The 15,126-nt window shown below is 43.8% G+C and overlaps 1 protein-coding gene across 7 annotated transcripts in view; it reads right to left on the reverse strand.

Annotated features, from left to right (window-relative positions):
• The window catches only part of HDX (highly divergent homeobox), a 49,231-nt gene extending 40,041 nt beyond the window's left edge, over window positions 1-9,190 (reverse strand). Inside the window, exons 1-2 of one of the 7 annotated variants that reach the window (XM_056359758.1) lie at window positions 7,018-9,124; window positions 3,388-3,533 (exon numbers count right to left, since the gene is read on the reverse strand). The gene's annotated coding sequence lies outside the window, so the exon portion shown is untranslated. Of the gene's footprint in view, window positions 1-3,387; window positions 3,534-7,017 lie in introns of all 7 variants that reach the window. The other 6 variants (XM_056359757.1, XM_056359755.1, XM_056359762.1 and 3 more) reach the window with 6 other exon arrangements.
• Between the last annotated feature and the right edge of the window lie 5,936 nt (window positions 9,191-15,126).

The following is a 15,126-nucleotide window of genomic DNA, read 5'->3' on the forward strand; positions in this document are numbered from 1 at the left end:
GGCAAAGAATATAATCCTCTGGTTATATGTAAGAAAAGAAGAGCCCCATCACCAGAGGGCTTCAGAACAGGGCCATTTGGAGGGTGTTTTGCCCCAAACAGGAGGCCACCAGCTGAGACACCACAAGCACTGGCCAGGAACAACCTGCATCTGACTTAGCACTCAGAAAGCAAAACAGTCAAGTTATTTTTAATACTTTCAGTACATATATCAAAATAATGCAGAACAAACTGGACAATAAGAAACGGTATGTCATCTTGTAGGAAATTAAAGGGGATGAGAGAACCCTTTGTAACTACCAAACTTTTAGTTACAAGTTTTGGAAATTTGGGGTGGAAAGGAGGAGAGTAGCAATATACTTAACCTTTGCCTAAGAACTGCTTCCAATTTAGAGCAAATAAAATTATTAAGGGCTCAAAAGCATGAGTAAACACCCAACTCTTTCACATTATTAATCAAGATGACTATACCCTGTAATGGTAATGGATAGAGTTTGACAGGCCTCGATAAAGAAAGAGATTAATATCTAGAATTTGGAGTAAAATGCTTGTAGGCCAGAGCTTTGACTTCAGTTTACTTTCCTCTATACATCAACAAACAATAGGAAAATCACTACCTACCTATTTCTAAAAATTACCATTTCCTTTTCAATAATACTTAAAACAGAAGATGATTTTTCAATCACATTTTTACCTCTGTTCCCAACTGTTATTTACCCTCCTGATGTAACGCATTATTAAATGCAGCACTACCAGCCACCTTACAAGTCAGGCTTTGCCAGAGTTACGCCTACCCCAGAACGTGTGTTCAGTCACAGTCAGAGCTGGGCAAAGGAGGCTCTTGCTCTGAATACTCTGCTGTTTAAAGAAATTTATAATAAGCAACAAACGAGACAATTATTAGCCCATTAACCAATCAAAAGAGTTCATAAAAATCTACTTCATAAAAAGTTAAGAACTGTCTTCAGATCTCCCATGTAGATTTGCAAAATGCAGCCACCAACTGATCTGTTACTTTTACAGAATACAGAAGAGTTGATTTTGTGGTTCTTTTTCCTCCTGTGCAATTGGCAGGACCCAGCTTACACTTCTGTGTCTACTATTCTTTCAGTACCAGTGGTCCCGTTTTATTTAGTTGAGATCAGTTACCACAAATGACCTCATCAGAAACAGTTATGAGCCTCCTATCCTTCCAGATCCAGATGGTCCGTCATCCAATAGCTCCAGCATTTATATCCACAGGCTCATCAAAAAGAAGCATGCTCTGCAAATAGTTCATTAACTGTGATGAAGACTCCTCCAACTGCAAGACGAATTTTTAGAATCAAACCTGATGACCTGCAAGACGTGTGTCAGGTCCTTGACACATTTTTTAATTATGTGGATTTCTGTATCCACAGTCACTTCTGTGTTAAAATACTTTCATTGTCGTATTTGACATCTGTAGTTTAGATAAGGCCAGGGTGGAGTGTTTTGATGAAATCTCTTGATCTTCAGATGAAGCTGTATATGCATTGCATGACAGACTTCACCTAGCTAAGCTCGAGAGAGGTCATGGTCTGGTTTAATAAAAAACTCATTTTTGTAATTTATTTTTATCACTTGTAAACTACACCTGCCAACCAAAATACTGCTAAGATTCCTTAGTAACTTCTGCCTTGAATCCAGTCAAGTACAGCTCAGAGGATCTGTGCAGGGGGCCATCAGAAACTGATTTAAATAAACAGGTTGCAGGACCCTACAAACATAGGGTTATGGGAGCTGAGACATAACTTGAGTTTACATCCCAACATCTAAACGTTCAGGTAATGAGGTGAGACTTTATTAATACTTTTGTTTTAAATATACTGAATGCTAAGTCAATAGACAGTTCTGTACCATTTCCCACTGCCCCACCTATCCACACAAATATTTATAAAAACTACAGAAGTGGCATTAAAATATTCTTGAAATATCATCAGCTATCCTGCTGTGTAAATCATTCTTATTTATTCTGCTCTGCCAATTACTTTTTGGTTGGGTTTGTTGGTTTTTGTTTGGGTTTTTTTGTTCGTTTCTTTTTTAAATCCCTGCCTTTACCAGAGGCAACAGCAATTTACGGGTAAATTGCAGAATAAACCAGAGTGCACACGCAGTGTTCAGCAGGGCCACGCAGGCAGCTACACCTGCCCAACAGAAAACCTGGTTCAAATTCTACTAAAATACTAAACTCAATGAAAACTAAGCAAACCACTGGATCCACAAGTCCACTACAACAAACCATTCTATTACATCCCAATAATACTTTGAACTATGCTACAGTTGCTTGGCTATTAACAAGCAGATGTTAAGTTCCAGACAGCAATAGTAAGTGATAGGTAACCTCAACATATAGCACTAATGCCTAGAATAAAACCCTGATAAACCCAGGGTGGGTTTTGCTATTTGGGTTGCAGATGTAGCAGAACCTCCAGAGATATGTGCGCTGGTCACAGCTGTGCAGCAAATACGACTTCACATGAAAATCTTAGATTACACAGAACAAGAGAAAGGAAATAAGAATCACAGTTTATTTGCTTTTTTAACTGCCTACAGAATAATTTCTAACTAGGTATAGAAGATCACAAGATTACTATTAGTGTAAGAAATTGCAGTAAGAACCTCCAAGCACACAATCTCAGTATCGTAGGCCAAAACAATAACTAGCATACTGATTTCACACTAGTGTGTAGGACGTTTGGCAATATTCCTTCTCTTGCAGGTTAAAAGCTCACAGACAGGATGCCATCCGTAAAGTCCAGACGGAGATCAGTTTGCTATCCGCAGTTCTCAAGTGCTTATTTAGAATACGTAAAACAGTAGCCTGTGTTGAATAAACCAGTAACTGAATGTTTGGAAGCTCCATTAGAAAGCCACAAAGTCCAAAGCCATCACGTCAATCCATGAAGCGCTGCCTCTGTGTATCTGATCTTCACAGGCAACAAGTTTTGCTCACTTTCTGTACCTGTCAGACCTAGCAATTTATCTACATTAAGTGCACTGAGCATTCAAGCACCTACAAGAACATAATGTTGCTGTGTCTGAGACAAATTAACACAGGGTATATTCATCAGAGGATGACACCAATTCTTTTTCTTTAGACATACTACCTGTCTAGCATCAGTTTTCATAGTTACGCAGAACGAGATATTAATTCTTATATTTTCTTTAATATGGGAAACAACTTACAAAGTCCTGACATGACTAAGCATTAAGGTAGCCACGTCAGTATCAAGGGAATCAGCAGGTCATACACATTCATAATGGACTCTGTATCATTCAAACCAATCTCACTAACTTCAAAGCAAATAAACTCCTTTTCCCAGTCTGTGTACTTATGAAGCACTCCAGTTTCTTCAGGATTTCTCACCTTTGTCTTGAACCTCAGACTCCAAGTTAGAAATCCACATGGATTTTTATGATAACTTCATTTTGATCTTGACTTGCCAAGCTTAGAAAACATGCATTTGAGCTTTTGGGAAGCCAGGTGTCCAGCTGGTTAGCAACACATTGGCACTGAAAAGAGAGTTTGTTACAGAAAAGAACTCTGTGAAATGCAATAAAATTCAGGCAAAGCATTATGCAAATTATGCAATATTCCATGAATGTCAGTTATACTTTCACTTCAATAAAAGACGGAGGTGGCAAAATAGTATTTTTAAGGATTCAACATATGCCTTATCTGTTAATAAAATAAGGCAGCCTTGGCCAAGTATGTTGGTACCTATGTGACAGCACAGAAAATAATCCATGACAAATGAAAAAGCAAGTTTCCTCTAAGAACTTCCTTCACCCCTGCTACGTGTCCTAGGCCAACTAGCATCATTCAGCTTTCCACTTTGATGGTCTCCTACTCCTCAACGTTCTGTAAACCCATCAATATAAAGATGTTCTTCATTCCCTTTCTAAACTGAACACTAATTAAAAAAAATAATAATCACAGCAGCAGAAGCATCCCTTTGCTGTATGCGGTGGTTCAGGAGACGTAAATGTAGTCCAAGTGCTAAGTCAGGCACTGTGGAGACATGAGATCCAGGGGCTGGTGAGTGATAAGAACGAGGACAGGAACTCCACGGCCTTCAGTTTCTCCAAGACTGCTGAGTACAGGCCTCATGAAGGACAATGCTCCTAACAGACTGCGACCTGTCATACTGGCTCCTCTTCAGATGACATTAAGGTTATTCTTACAGCTGAACAGCTTTAGACTTCTTTAGCTGCTTGAACAACTTTTTTCACCATATACACCTTCCCTCCCCTTCCGTGGCAAGAATGAGCCCAAGCGGTGAGGTGAGAACACAAAAGAACTAATGCCGAGTTTGTTTCTGAAGTAGTAGTGCATTTGCTTCATGAAAAACATACTTAATGTAACAATTATCCCATACAGTTTGCTGCAAACGCCTAGTCCTTCCACCCTTGTTAATTTATTCAGCATCCAAAATTAAGAATCTCACCAGGGAGACCTGATGAAGCCCCGAGATGTATTTTTAGAAACTAATGAAAACAACTTGGTGTCCAGGAGTACCACAAAAGAAATAACAACAATAAGAAAATGGGAATAATCCTCTATCAATGATCCCCTGGTTATGGGAAAAAAAAATTAAAATTCAAGAGCTACTTAGCTGTTCTGCAATGACTGCTTGAAAGATCTGGAGGCAAAAAAAAACCCCACAAAAAAAACCCACAACAAAAAAAAGGCAAAAAAAAAAGCAGCAGTGTAAGGAAAAAAGATTTTATGTGGTCTAAAGTCTGCCTACAATGTATAGCATTACAGTCTTAGTGTCAAAATCTCTAAATATTAAGATTACTGAGCCAAGTAAACTTACTTACAAGGCAAATCTTCATAGAATACTACATTAATACTATTTAATTTGGAAAATTAAAAAACTTAATGATACTCCTCTCATTTCAACCAGTAACAGAAACTAATCTTGGATGTGAAATTATAATAAATAAAAAAGATAATTCGCTCAGAATACAAGCCACCACAAAGTAACCAAATGTAAAAATCTTTATGGTATAAAACATGTACAAGTGTCAGGGATTAACACATAGCGATAAAAGGAAACAAGCAGTTTCTGAGAGGGTTTGGGGGATTTTTTAACCTCAGCGCCAAAGCAGAATTTGTTTGGAAAAAAAGTCACCTTATAAAAACCTCTAAGCCTATTACTGTTTTAGTCTGTCCATCCATAAGAGGTACAACAAGAAAATCAGCATGCTCCTCAGCGGACTTTTTTTCTTTCCCTTCGCAGGTCTCCAGTGGTACAAAATAACAAGGCTCAGTGCCAATATAAATTTGAGACAGAACTGCAACTATAATAAGAAAGCTATTATATACACAAATAAAATAAGACTGCAGTAGCAGGAGCTTTAGAAACCTGCACTGTACCAGCAATCACTTAATTCACTTTCCATGCCTGCAAAAAACCATTTTTTTTTGCACATCCCAAATGGAAAGAAAACAACCAACTGACCAACCAACTTACACATCCTGTGTGGAGATACTGGACATGCATCTAGCAACTATGTTTAATAACTGAATGTGTAGGTTACCACCTCTTTCCTACACAGGCCAAACTAGCTGCAGCTACAGAGTGTAAGTGTGGTAAATTATGTGTACAGTCAGGTAAGTGTAATATACAGCCTGCCTTGTAAAACTACTTTTAAAAATCCATGACTTGCAGCACAACTGCTTCCCTCTCCACCAAGTACAGCGTTTGTAATATTATATTACAGCTCTACCAATAAAATTCAGCCCTTTATTAGAGTCAAATTAGACAGCCCTCGGTACCTTAATAACATAATAACCGACGACCACAACTCTGCAGGTTTATGCACCACATCCATTTTATTCATGCAAGTTAGACTTCTGACTTCAACTGGATTAGCCACATGCTTTATATTAAGCACGTACACAAGCGTTTGTTAAGACCCGTATCAGATAAAAGGAAAAGAATACTAAACCGTAGTTTTACTCTAAAGAAGGGAGGTACTTCACGCCTCCAGTTCAGAGGACGGAGAATCACTTTTGGCTGCGGTACACAGGGCCTTACGCACAGTACCAGCGGCCCCAGGCTAACCGAATGCAGGGGCACAGGGCTGGGGATCGCTCCTTACTCCCAGGTGGGGCTAAGCCCAGGTGCAACAGCCGCTCCCAGCGTGTCCCAGTGTCCACCCCTCCGCAAGGAGCGCCCCGCGCTTCTTGCTCCTCCTCAGCGCCCCCGAGTACCCGAGGGCTAACGCCGGGCACCGAGGGGCCACTACGACCGCCACCGTGTCTGGCACCAAAAGCGGCCCAAGCGGCCGCCTGAGAGGGGGCGTCCTCACGGGACGCAAGGTCTGCGCTGCGGTGACAGACCCCTATCGCTGCCAGCCCCGCTCGCGCCGGGCGCCCCGGTGAGGGCCCCGCAGGCCGCCCCGCACGGAGCGGCGGTAAGCGACAACCTGCCACCGCGGCCCTCCCAGCCACCCCCCCAGCCTCCGCCTGCCCCAGCCCGGCCTCCGGGCGCTGCCCCCGCCCTGACGCGAGGGGCCACCAGGGGCCACAGGGCCCCGGGGCGCCGGGCACAGCGAACGGAGGAGGAGCCGCCGGGCGCCCGGGGCGCTCCGCGCACGCGCCAGCCCCGCAGCTCGCCGCGCAGGCGCAGTGCGGCGCAGGCGGCTCCCGGCGCGCGGCCCCGCGGGAGTGGGGTGACGGACACACGCGCGTGCGCAGTCGCGCGGCGGCGGCGGCGGGTGCCCCGCGCCTCTGCGGGCCGGCGGGGGAGGCGCAGTGCGCATGCGCGCCCGAGCTGCCTCTGCGAGCGCGAGCCCGCGCGGCCGCCCTCCCCCACCGCCAGGCCGCCGGCCCAGGGGCATCATCATCATCATCATCATCATCATCATCATCTTCCTCCTCCTCCTCCCCGCCCGCCCGCCGCGCCCCTCCCGGGCGGGCACCCGGCTGCCCCCCCGGGACTCGCTCGCGCCCGCCCCCCGCCCCCGCGCGGCGCGCCGGGCTTACCGTGCTGCGCGGGGCTGGTGCGGGGGGCCCGGGGCTCCGGATTCAGCCGGTTTCGGCTGGGTCGGTCCCGGCGTCACACAATGAAATCAGCGCCTCCGATCATTAATTCTCATCATGATCGTGACGTCAGCGCAGACAGCGGCCAATGGGAGCGTAAGATCAGCGCCGGCCGGGACAGTGCTCGCCCCCGCCCCTCGCCCGGGGGGGCGCGCGGTGCAGCTCCGCCGGGCCGGGGGCCGCCGCGGGGAGCGGCCACCACCGGGGCCCCGGGCCACCTCACCGGGCCCCGGGCCGCCTCACGGGGCTCCGGGCCGCTCCCCCGGGCCCCGGGCCGCCCCAGCGCCGGGGGCAGCGCCGCACAGGCGGCGGGCCGAGGCCGGCAGTGCCGCGCCGCCCCGCAGCCTCTCAGCGCACAGCCGCCTGGCCCCCGGCGCCACCCGGCCCGGGCAGCGCTGCCCCGCCGCGGGCCCTCCTGCGGGGCTCGGCCGCCCGGAGGCCCTGGCCCCGGCCCTGGGTGCCTGGGCCCCGGCTGGGTCCCCGCTGCGGGCAGGTGGCGGTGGGCGCCGTGGAAGGGCCTACGTGTTAGGGCGGCACCGGCGTTTTCAGAGAGAAAGAAATAGCGGATAGCCAGCTAAATAAAGCTCGCCGTGTTTTACAGCCTTGTTGTGCCGCTCTGGGCGGACAGGTACTTGTGCCTGGTAAAATCTGAAAAGCTCGACCAAGGATCAGGATTGCAATTTCACGAACACGATGGCAGTCAAGGAATAAAACTTTTAATTGCTTAGGGTGAAGACCTTTGGTCTGGGAAGAAAGGGAGTGGCCATATCTTCAGGTTGGCAGCTCAGGGCCGCAGCCCTCATGGAGGCCGGGCATCCCAGTGATGGTGGGAGCTGGCAGTGGTACAGGCACCACGACAGAAACCAGGCACGCTCATAACCCTGTGTCACTGCGGGGGCCGCGGTAAGGCCGGGCGCTTTGATGCCAGCCCTCCGCCGGGCTCGGGTTCCCATCTAAAAGGCAGCCAGGTGGTCAGTGACCAAGTGGGAAGTCTGATACCAGTCATCCATACTGATGGATTATGTGGTGGAAAACGTGTAAAGTCGTTATTTATTGCGCAGCTGTACAGACTTACAAAGTCTGAATCAGATTTGAGGCCTTGTTTTAATTATAAAGCCTCTAGGTATGCCATGTTCCTATGCAGAATAGTTTACTCTGCAAGTCACAGTGTTAAAATATTAAAACAGGCAATTATTTTGTGCAATTACTATCATTAGAGCTCTTGGTAAACATTTTTGCGGGACTGAAATAAAAGAATTGCTACCAGTTATTTGGAGGCAGGGAGGAGAAGAGTGGTCAATGTGTTTATTTTAAAATTACAGCAAGTTATTGACATTGTTTAAAAATTTTAATGCTTCACATAATACTTCTGACATATTTAACACTGTTTCTGGCCTCCTAATTTTGTCTGTGGTTTTCGGTGCAGCAGCAAGATGTGCTGAATGTTTGGTCATCCACAAATAAAACATGTCCTTCTATAGCATCCTTTCATAGTTGAATAGTAGTTCATGGTCTGTCCACGTTGTAATTACATTTCCTCCACCACTCCTGAAAGTCAATCAATTAATAAAGCTTAATCTGAGCTAAAGATCTGAGATTACTTGAATTGTTTCAGTAAAGTGAAGCCTTTACGTCAGCTTTCCTGCTTTATAAAGCATAAGACGGATCAAGCCAGCTTTCCTGTGGTAATGTACATCTCTCCTGGTGTAGCTGATGTGGAGAGCTTCTCCAAGAATTTAGGATAATATAGCAGATATATTGCTCGAGCCACCGCAGAAAACCAGCATGAGGAAGCAGCTGAGGATAGGGGGAGGGGGTTATCCCTTTGGGTAGCAGCCCCCAGTTGTGTTGGATTAGATGCAGTAGTAAACACCCTGAATTTAATAACAGGATCTTACGGATATCCATATGTTTTAAACCCTAAATCTTGTATTATGCTGCTTCTTCCCCTAGATACATTCCCTTCCTCTGTGTGCCATCAACACGCACCTTGTAAAAATTAAATAGAGCAACCATAAAAACCCTACACCACTTTAATAGAAAATATTGTTTTGGAATTTGCTATGGAATGCTTCTAGAGAAATTTGGTACATTTTCTTCTCACATTATCTGGGGCTTGGGAAACAAAAATTGTAAGACTGTCTCCCTAAAATCCTTTGGAAAAGTTACAGTGGTGTTGATAAAATACAGCTTATTAAACTCTTCTAAAATGCTGAATAACAGAAAGTAATATTTGAAGGGCTCTTATCTGAGTAACAATGGGCTCACTGGTGCTTTTTCTAGAGTTGATATCAAAAAGTCATAGAATCATTTTTAAATGACCAGCTGTGTATTTAAGTCATCAAAGAAACAAGTATGCAGACTTGCGACTAAACAGAAAGATTTATAGATCACAATAAGAGAAATTTGCCTTGGTATAAAAGGTAAGACTAAGAGCTTAAGCAGAAAAATCTATATCCAGCAAGAAGAATATGACAATTAAAAAAGAGGTAAAGGATGTGTGAAAAAATGTATTTGTGGTGCAGGGTACAAGAGGTGCACTCAACAATATGTTCTTTACAATGTAGAAGTGTAAACTGATCATGTCGGTTAAAAAAGCTGCTGCTGTTTGCTGCAGCGGAGTGACAAGCTCCAGAAAGAACTCCATACTATTTACTTCCTTCCCCGGTATTGCCTCTCAGCGAGACAAACCTTGAGGGAAAAACTGTGGCAGGATGAAATAAAACAAATGTTCTCCTACTGCAACCAGATCCACATGCGTTCTCATTCATTAATAGCAGATTTAAATTAAGGGGGGCTGGCAAATTGGTCCAGTGGTTTAAACAGTAGCCCAGTACATAAAAGGACTTCTTACATGAGGGAATTAGCATCAAAGCGAGACTCTCTGATGTAGCTACTTTGTATTAGCTCATTAAACTAATTAGCTCAGCTTACTATTAGTTACTTAGCTCGGTGTGGGTTACTGCTTCTACGTGGCAGAAAAAGAATTTCTGCGAGGTACGTGCGCTGGTTTCTAGGCGCTGTGCGTAGGTATCCCCTGCTTTGACAGCAACCACGAGGTGCAGCTGTCCGTCCTTCCCACAGGGGATGTGGAGGAGGTCAAACCCTGATTTTGTATTCCACGCTCAGGAGCCCCATGTAAAATCACACCGTTCTTCTCTTCCCCCATCGCAAGACCTTCTCCCTTTTCCAGCAGTTCATACCATTTTCAGATTTGTAGCAGATTGTGCAGGTGAGAGAAGTTTCTGTAACGATGCCCTAGAAGTGTCCCAGAGAGAGGAGCTGGTGTGTGACCCTCAAGTGACGAACCTCAACAATTTGGGCCGCTTGGTTTAGAGCAATGGCTGCTACTTCCATTTCTTGGTTTTCTGTTGGATCTAGAAAACACTAGGAAAGCCAATGAGGCAAAACCAACCCACTTAACAGAAACTTTTCTTAGGACAGCTTTACTCAATTCATTATGCCGTTTTTTCCGGCGATGCCATGAAGGACATAATCTCTAAGCCAGACCTGAGAGTGAGCTGATATAATCAGCGGCCTCTCGGGGAAGGGTGGAAGCAGGGTGGAAAGAAGTACAAGAATGTTTCAACAGCAATTGATGTTGCAGTTTGGTGTGATCTTTCATGATCTCAAACGAGTCATTCGCCTATTACATTGCTTTAAGGCATTAAATCATGTAGGTACATAGCACCAGCCAAAAAGGGACCTCATCTTGTCATTGAATCTGTCCCCTTGTCCTCAAAAAGAACAGTGTCACGATTGTACTTGGGAAAATGTATGGGAGAATACAGTACTGAAAAGCCAGCAGTTAATCTAGTGTTCAACCGTCCTCGCGTTAGGAATTTTTTGCTAACATTCATCCTGAATCTTTGAGAAGTTAAACCGTCAGAAGAGATTTATTAAACTTCAGGGTCAAGACTGACCACAGCAAAACCCCGCTTGCTCCTTTCATTTTGTCAGAAAACTATAATAACAGTTTTCTGAGCAGTTCCTCAGCCACTTCTGAGGCTTTGTTTCCCCAGCTTTGCTACAAGAACACCGTGTCTGACCATGCCAAAGCCTTGCTAAAGTCAAGATATATAATGTTTACTGCTTCATGTCTCTACAAGGCTCATTATTCTGCCACGGTGGGAAGTTAGATCAGTTTGACATGATTTATTCTTGCAAAATCCAAGTTGCCTGTTACTCATTTATGTGTTTCCATCAAAATGTGTATGCTGTTCTTTTTGTATCGATGCCATTGAGTTTGCACATGTGTAAGTTGCTGCGAAAAGCAAGCCCTTTGGTTTAGTTGCCTGCTCTTTCACAGGTTTCCTGCTTGATGACCACTTGAAATGACAACAGGGGTATTTTAAAGAAAGATTGTAAAAGCACACTGAAGATGGAGAGGCACAAGGGTGTAATTAAAGATCTGCTAAATCAGGAGGCTCCTTGTGAAATAGTGATGGAGAAAGGATTACAGCGTGTAAACCTTAGTAAAAATGTTGATACGGAAAATTCTGTGTAGCACCTTTTCTGCATCCAAGAACACAGTCAGAATTAGTGGTTTTGCAAGGTTTACAAATTTTCCATCTTCTTTGAACTTGGTTTTGCCACATTAATTGAAATTAGTTGTCAGTCCTCACCCAGTGCGTAACCAAAGCTCCCATAAACTGAATCCGCAAATATGTCACTTATGCTGGTATGCAAAAAACAGCTGGTGCTTGTGGAAAAAAAAAATGCAGAAGAGCCTGGCTGGGTATATATTTTAGGAATTTGTTCCACTTTTTTTATTTCTTGGTATATTTTCATGAAAGTCGGCAATGCTGTTTCCTTTCATTTTGATTACCCTTGATAATTTTTCATACAGTGAGCTGTGAAAATTATGAACTTGAGAAACATATAAAAATGCTATACACCAAAAATAAAAAGAAAGAAAGAGGGAGATAATTATTGAATGCTTGTCTTTCACCCATTAATATTCCTAGCATAGAGTTTTATAATACAAAGAAAAAGTTACAATATTTTAAAAATTAAAATGAAAACAAAACCAGTAAAGGGAGGAGGAAGCAGAGAACCAGGGAGAGAACCCATCATATTTTTTTCCTGCCTATGCAATTGATATGTTCTTACAAGTCTTTACCAATTATTCCTATATTCTTCCAGACTGGGATGCCTGTTGTACAGAATCCACCAGTCTACTGTTTCAGACTTCATTATTAGAGACTTCCTGAAAGGAGCAGTATTTATTTTCTAAAGTAATAAATACTTATACCCCACAACCAGTAAATCTTTTTGAAGCCATTCGGTTTCCTTTGGATGCCCCCATTTCCTGGCCACACAGGCCAGGATGCAGCTGTATGTTTTCAGTTTGAATGGAGCCTTCACAGTTTTATTGCTTTCCACAACATTAAAGAAAATTGCTCCATTCCAGTTTTCCTACATTATCATTCTCACAATTTTCCTTCTACTACTACAAGTATTGCAAGTCCAATCCAGAGATGCATGGAACAAAATGAGATGGGTACGGCTGTCACCTTGCTCATGCAGATGTTTATTTGTGATAGCAAGTGTCAGTACAAATGGCCTGGCAAATTGATGCGGCCCCTCTTTCGATAATTTAACATCCCGCTACAAGCCCCAGTCCAACTGGCAAGGTGATTTGCCTAAAGGTGATGCACAAGCAATTCTTATTTCCCATGATTTTTTGGAAAAGCAACTGAGAAAATGTTGAGTTGGAATCTTCAAAGCAGTTATGAGGTTTTCTTTCCTTTATTTTCACTTCTGTTTCTCCAGAGGTTAAGAAGGTTTTCCCATTTGCTCAGGTCTCCCACAAGCACACATTCCTCTGCTGCTTCTTTTCTAACTGTTGGTCCACACTTTTATTGTATGTGCACTAAAGCTTATGCCTTCCCTCCCCCCCCCCGGCCAGTTGCAGCATGCCAAAGTAAGAGAAAGAAATGCAACCATAGCATATAGTGTAGATTTAATTCTATAAGATACAGCATAATAAAGACAAAGGTGAAGACAAAAGCTGTGAGATCAAGTATACAAATAAAATAGCAGTATAAAGCATGACGTGCTCCTCAATAGCTCCACTGTTGAAGAAGAAGGATAAAAATCTGAAGGATGCAGAGGAAATTCTTTGAAGTGGAAAAGCAAATGGTAGACCTGATTACCAACAGCACTTCCTGGCAGGAAAGCATGGGGGACAGGCTTTTTAGTGGGGCCTATAGGGGTCGGGTGAGGGGGGGTGGCTTTAAACTGACCGAGGGTAAATTTAAGTAGATATTAGGAAGAAATTCTTCCCTGTGAGGGCGGCACTGGCTGCGGCGAACGAAGAGACGGGATGTAGCTTGATGCAAGCAAGATGTCGATTTATTAGTGATTCTTTTACATTTATATACGTTTCTACCTTCTACATGTTACACACTGGTTAAATCTTAAGGGTGAACTACACCGATTGATTATCTTCTAAGACACATAATTTAAACAATAGGTACTGATTAGTCTATCTTATCTTAGCAAAAATCTCTATTCTAAGATTAGGGTGTTTTTTTCCTACTTGACTTTCGTGAATGACAAAGTTCCTCATCAGCACTAACCGTTCCCTTATCTTCCTGTAAGTCCCTCTTTGTCCTGCTGTATGTCCCTCTTTGTCCGTCCGGTTGTCATCTCAACCGCTATGGCCGGAGAGTCTGCTGTTAACTTGTTGCCGTGTTCCCAGGGCTTATGCGCTACAAGTTCTAACAGGTCTCCATTCATCTGGGTAACAGTGCTCGGACTCTTGTCCTTGAGGCCTTGCCCTACAGCTGGCACAGGCTGCCCAGAGCAGCTGTGGGTGCCCCATCCCTGGGGGTGCTCAGGGCCAGGCTGGACGGGGCTGGGGGCAACCTGGGCTGGTGGGAGGTGTCCCTGCCCCTGGCGGGGGTTGGGGCTCGGGGGGCTGTCAGCTCCCTCCCAGCCCAAACCAGGCTGTGATGCTCTGATTCTCTGAACTACTAAAACAATATAAACCCCAGTATGAGCCCTTTGGACCTCTTGCTAAACACATAGCCTTTGCATGACCTTCACGTGTTTCCAAAAGTATAAGATCAGCTAAAAATGCCAGTTCTGGTACTGCCAAATCTAAGCAGCTAAGGAAATCCATGAGGCAGCTTCCATCCATGCTGAATTGATCGGTCTATCAGTTTGCAGGTGAGAGTTCAAAAGAAGGCAAAGAGTTGCAGCCTTTACTGAATAATCCTGTAGTTCACAAGGCAGCTGGCACCACAACTGTCATACAAAGGACACGTTCCACACTACAAAAGAGCACTACTGCCTTAAAATTTTTAGGCTGCAAATTCAAAGTGTTTAAATTCTTCCTCACCTTTCATTCAGTATCACAATTAACTCCACCATCTGCCATCTTCAAAAGGCTGGCTGTATGTCACACTGATATGCCTCTTGACATTTTTGGAAGTGGAAAATCAGCTGCATTCCTGAGCTGTCAGTTCCTCAGTTTACTATTTTTTTTTAAATGTGCGAGTAGCAAGGGTTTGGGTTGTTTGGTTTGGTGTTTTTTTGGTTGTTTTGTTTTGTTTTTCTGATCTATAGGAAAACACATTTTCATCCTTAACTATTTCACAAAAAATATTTTCTGCAAATATTTCTAAGAGGACAGTACGATCCCTCAGGTATGGTGAGACCAAGTATATCAGGTGAAGTGTCCTTCGTGGGAGAGAGCCATTGTCTTTTGTAGATAAAATATTCTACATTGTTCGATCCCATAGCATCACATATATTTTGCCAAAAGAGTGTAAGATCAAATCTTATCACAGACTGCTATCACTCATTAGAAAATTATCCTATTAAGAAATATGTTTACAAAGTTTACAAAGTAATCTTCCATCTTTGTCTTTGAGATAACAGTAAAATTGAAGTACTGATGGTTTGATGCCAAATAATTTTCCCTCTATGCTAACCCTATCATTTTATTTTATCTACATATAGAGGAATTTGTTTAAATGCAAATTACTTGTTTCATGAAAGAGGACAGTGATTTCAAAGCTTTGCAGGTGCTTTTGTATTAAT

This window comes from Falco biarmicus, chromosome 14 (genome assembly GCF_023638135.1).
Source record: "Falco biarmicus isolate bFalBia1 chromosome 14, bFalBia1.pri, whole genome shotgun sequence".
Lineage (NCBI taxonomy): Eukaryota > Metazoa > Chordata > Aves > Falconiformes > Falconidae > Falco > Falco biarmicus.